This window comes from Gopherus flavomarginatus, chromosome 4, assembly GCF_025201925.1.
Source record: "Gopherus flavomarginatus isolate rGopFla2 chromosome 4, rGopFla2.mat.asm, whole genome shotgun sequence".
NCBI lineage: Eukaryota > Metazoa > Chordata > Testudines > Testudinidae > Gopherus > Gopherus flavomarginatus.
Window position 1 is genome coordinate 90,413,576 of NC_066620.1, and position 5,531 is coordinate 90,419,106.

The 5,531-nt window shown below is 41.7% G+C and overlaps 1 protein-coding gene across 3 annotated transcripts in view; it reads left to right on the forward strand.

Moving 5' to 3' along the window:
- The window catches only part of LOC127048963 (uncharacterized), a 118,136-nt gene that overhangs the window by 82,194 nt on the left and 30,411 nt on the right, over window positions 1-5,531 (forward strand). The window lies entirely within an intron of this gene.

A 5,531-nucleotide genomic window follows, 5' to 3' on the forward strand; every position in this document is an offset into this window, starting at 1 on the left:
CAGATGCTTGTGTGCTACACGGGTCAATACAAGGGTGGGTGTTCTGTAATCACTGTAATGGAAAAACCTAAAGCTCTCTCCTCCTAATGTGTTAGGCTGGATGGAGTTCCTTTCCCCAAATTGTATTGTCTTACGTGTGTGTGCATAAATATAGTGCCTTTCAACCTGAAGTGACGTGCTCTGCGACTCACCTGAGAGCACCACTGAAATGCCCCTCGCTATAGAAATGGTTGCAGCAGTCAATTGATGTGCAGCACTGCAGGGATGGGGCACTTTGGAACAGGAGAAAAGGAGACACATTCTTTTCCTGAAATAATTTTTATGGAACTCTGTGAGAGAGCCCACTAATAATCATGCATTTGTATTATAGACCTTTCCAAAAAGGAGCGGGTCAGAGCACAAGCTGAGCTAGCAAGCTGAAACTAGTACAGACAGTGGTTCATGCAGTGTCCCCGTGTCCATAATCTCCCCAAATACACAGGCCATTAGATGTAATTCATCCCTGGTTTAACTCCATTAACTTCATTGACATTACACTAAGAGTTAATGTGATCAGATATGCCAGGAACATAGCAAATATAGCTAGATGTACAAGAGCACACTAATAAAAAGTCTGATCAACAGCAATACATCTGCCAGACCTCATATATCGCTCCCAGGAAGTGAAGGGGTTGATACTATGTTACATATTTCACATGTGTTTGGACATATTCAGAAATAGTGAAATAAAAATTTGAAGGAGTCATTTTTTGGAGTTGGGACATCATTGACGCTGTAATTGCATGAGCCATGGTTTATAAAGGGCAACAGGTACAGCTGCATTGTTTGCACGGAGAAGGGATATGTGCCAAAGTGAATGCCCTTGGAGGCCATAGGGGACAATGATCTGGCACTTGTATGGGGCTTATGAGAGAGGGTATGTGACTGTGTTGCTTTGACTAAAGAGAGACTCACTAGCACCTGGACTGCAAGGACTGTCTGTCCATATGCTTTGTTATTACATAGTTATTAGTAAAATTGCATTCTTCTGTCTCCCAGTGTACTAATGTATCTACTCTCTTTGGAGAGGCCATTTTATTTGTTTTTAAATGGCTGAAAGTTAAGAGAAGCTTATACTGACCTTTCCAAAATGATACTATTAGCAGACAAATGAAATATTGTATACTGAAATTTGAAACAAATGTGAGTGTGTGGTGGGTGGAGCAGCACCAGCAGTAGGAGGACAGATATGCCAGTTTTGAAAGAACCTTTACAAAAATGACTGTATATTGGATACTTTTGTGATCAGGTTTTTGTAAGAATCTCCTTGAATAGGCAGTCCCATGACTTCACTTCAGCATAAAGTATTTCTCCAGGGGAGAGTCAGATACTGTGTGTGAGAGAGTATCTTGGGGCATAGCTACACGATGCATTAGTGTGCACCAGTGGAATGTAACTTCTAGCCTGCACCAGTATACTGTGCACTAACTGGCCCAGGTGGACCAAACCAGCATGCTCTGGTTCCTTAGTGTGTATTAACATAGTCCCACTTCAAACTATACTACATTAACGCACACTAGGGAACTTTTAGTGTGCACCAGCTAATGTCCACACAGGTTAGTTAACACAACATATTAGTGCAGGCTAAAATTTACACCCTGCTGGTGCATGCTAATTAGGATGACCAGACGTCCCAATAAAATCAGGACCATGCTGATATTTAGGTGTTTTTCCCGCGTCCCGACCGATCTTTGGTTGGGATGCAATTTGTCCTGATATTTCGCTCCGCTGGCAGCACTTGCCTTTTTTTTTTTGCTCCACTGGCAGACCCCGCCACTCCATGTGTCCCAATATTTTCTCCCTCTCATCTGGTCACCCTAATGCTTATGCACTTACACATGGAGTTATCCCCAAGTCACCTATTGCTGGTTAATTCCATGCGTGGACAGTATTATTCTGAAATAAGAATGTCAACACATGAAGTTAACTAGAAATAGTTAATCAGGGATAACTCCATGTGTAGACAAGACCATAGAGGTGATGTTGCCTATCTCAGGGATTCCATGCAGAGATGCCTGATATTTTAAATGCAAGCTTGGGGAAGGTGAGAGCTCTGTTAGCATATTTCTAAAGCCTGGTCTACACTACACCGTTAGATCAACGTAAGCTGCCTTGTGTCAACCTAGCTGTGGAATTGTCTTCCCTTAAATTTGGCTCTTGCTGATGTAAGTGCCTCTCTATGTCGATTTAGGCTTTGTCTACACTATTGCTTTTGTCGGTAAAACTTTTGTGAGTCAGGGGTGTGAAAATAACACCCTCCTGATTGACATAAGTTTCTCTGGCAAAAGTGCTGGTGTGGACAGCTCTATGTCGGCAGAAGAGGCTCTCCTGCTGACATAGATAATCCCGTTTATTGGGGTGGTTTAATTATGCTGACAGGAGAGCTCTCTCCCACCAGCAAAGAGCGGCTACATGGGAGACCTTACAGCGGCACAACTGTAGCGTTAACACTGTGCCACTGTAAGGTCCGTAGTGTAGACATAGTGCGGTAAGAGTCACAGCCGATGTAATTAGGTTGATGCTGTGTCAGTGTAGACACTGTGTTGCTTACGTTGACTGTTAATACCCCACAGTGACAATACAATTGATACAAGCGTTCTAGTGAGAATGCACACTGCCAACACAAGGAGCCAAGCATACACACACAAACAAGTGATTTAATGGCTGTATGCTGACGTAAGTAGGTTAACATAATTTTGTAGTATAGACATAGCCTAGGAGCACAGATAGGTAACTCGGGAGCAGGTGGGGGGACTTATTGTGGTACTTCAGACAACCTCGTATTGAAAAGGAAAGTCAGAATATTCATTCATACTTGTGAAAACATGGGATTATTTATGCACAAGCAGTAGTTGATGAAGGCAGTTAATACAGTTGTCAGTGAGTTTCTAACTTAGTTTAGTAGCAGTTTGCAGCATGTTCAAGGCTGTGTAACTGGGCTCTGGTTTACGCTGGGGGGGTCAATCTAAGTTATACAACTTCAGCTATGAGAATAACGTAGCTGAAGTTGTCATACTTAGATCGACTTACCATGGGCTGCTGCTCTCCTGTCAACTACGCCTGTGCCTCTCACGGCGGTGGAGTACAGGAGTTGGTGGGAGAGCGCTCGGGGGTCAATTTATCATGTCTAGACTAGACGCAACAAATCAATCCCCACTGGATTGATCGCTGCCCACCGATCCGGCGGGTAGTGAAGACGTACCCTGAGACAGGTACTCAACCAGCAGAAACTGGGAAGGGATCTAGAAGAATTGCAATGATTTGTGATGACTAGTCTTTTATTAGTGTGAACTCTCACTGCTCCATCTGAAACTGGCTGCCTGGTGATAACATTCTGCCTCATGCATGTCAAAGAGCATTTCTCAGCTCTGCAGGAAACTCTGAGCGGATCTGAGAAGTGAATTTTGGGAATGTAAGAACTGTTATAAAAATGTGTTACCTATAATACAAACTATGTGGAAAATACATGTGTTTTATAAACATAGGCCATATGATTTATTTTTATAAATGTCATATATGTGGGTGGAGTATAACATACAAAAGAGGTCACTTTAATATTAGTGCATATGAGTCAATATATAATTTCACATAAGTCTAATATTTAAAATAAGTGCTACTTGTACTGCAGTCACATATAATTTACATGTATTTCAGTTCTGCAAGGAAACCCCTTTTGTGTGTGTTAGGGCTGTTTCTTTGTCTTCTTGAACCTTGTGTTGTCATTTGCCCTAGTGCAAAGTGAATGCAAAGTGGGTGTAAGCTGGTACTAAATCAGAAGGCTATGTCTACACGGTCCCATTGTGAGGACTACAGGATGTTAATGCAGAGAGCACCAAACAGGTGGGCTCTGAGTGCTGTGTGTGGACACTGCTAGCATGAACTAAAAGGTATCTAGTTCACATTAACGTAATCCTCTTTGAAACAGAACTATATTCACATCCCCACAGCCTGCACTGTGACTCAGTGCAGACAAGCCCTAACAGAGACTCAGGCCTTGTAACTGAGGACATTATAGATACACTGCAAAATGGATTCCCCTTTCCAATTTACTTTGTGTATTGACCCATATCATTTGATCAACATTTGTTCAAATGAACAGGGACTTCTACTGTACTCCTTTGCCAAACAGCACTGTAACAGAGTATCTCTATCAGACGTTCATGGATTATCTCAAGAACAGAGCTGAAATTAAATGCGATAGGGGCATGTAAAGGACTATAACAAGAAATTACTTTTTCTAAAAAGTATCCTTGGCTTTGTCTGGCATATGACCTAAGACCCACACATTCAGTTGTGAAGGTATCGCTAATGATGTGCTAGTTCTCAAGGACGTATCAGCGTGCTGCAGCTAACACCCGATAACACCGCTCACTCCAGTGCTGACACACTTTGGCTGCTGAGTGCAAAAATCTCTCCTGAAAGAGACCCTAGGCAAAAAGCAAGGAACTGCGTTTACTCACAGGACTGTGCAGCAGGTAACATAAAAATCCAAACTCATCCAGGCTGCTCTTTTCCAGAAGACTAAACAGTACTATTGTTGCATTGTTCCGTTCGTTTTCCTGTTTATTATTGGCCACCTCTTTTCTTTTAATACTTCTCTTATAAATTCAACTTTCTTTTAGTTTATAAATGTCTTCAGCTTTCTTCCTGTTTAAAGTTTTCACACTTCTGTAGGTGTCTTCACTGAGAGGTGGAGGAGCATCACTACCCACTTGCACAAGCAAGCAGCATTCACTTCTTGTCTGATGATGATTTTAATAGATGGAAGATCTGTGGCATAGAGTCTATGATGCCCTGCATCTTTTGCAGTTATTTACACCAGTATGAAGCATACTTGCTTTGCACTGTTGTGAATTACTGTACAAGGTGAAGAGCATCAAAGAACTGGCCAGCCACTGGCCTGACTTGTTGGTTGTAGGATTGAGCCCTGCCAAATGCAATAGTTACTTTGATGTGGCCCTTAAAGTAGTTTGGTTTTAGCGCAGCTTCTTTCTCAGTGAAACATATCCTGCTAATTGTTTTCCTGTATTACTCTAAAAAGTATGGCCCTTTAATAGTGATTTCAGAGAACAAATGAGCCTGTTTTGACTTTCCTCTTCTGCTAGTTGAGTGATCTGTCAGGTTTCCTGTCATCCATGAAGAGTCTGTCTCTCTCTCTCTCTCTCTCTCACAAATGTATGGAAATATATTTGTATGTAAAACAAAATGAGATACTTAGCTCCCAAGCTTCCTAGGCAAGGTGTTTGTGGCATCATAATCCCCTCTAGCCGGTATTGTACCTATTAAAATGGCATAGGTGCTCTTGACTCAAATCATCCACATTTTACATATTGGCAGGAATGTTTTCTCCCTGAATGAAGTTAAAACAAAACCATTATATATAGTAAACTATGGCTATAGAAATGCTATTACTCTGAGATTGTCCTGTCCTTGAACTTTATATAGGCAAGCTAAATGTACACATTTAATAGAATATAAATCTCACAGTTGAC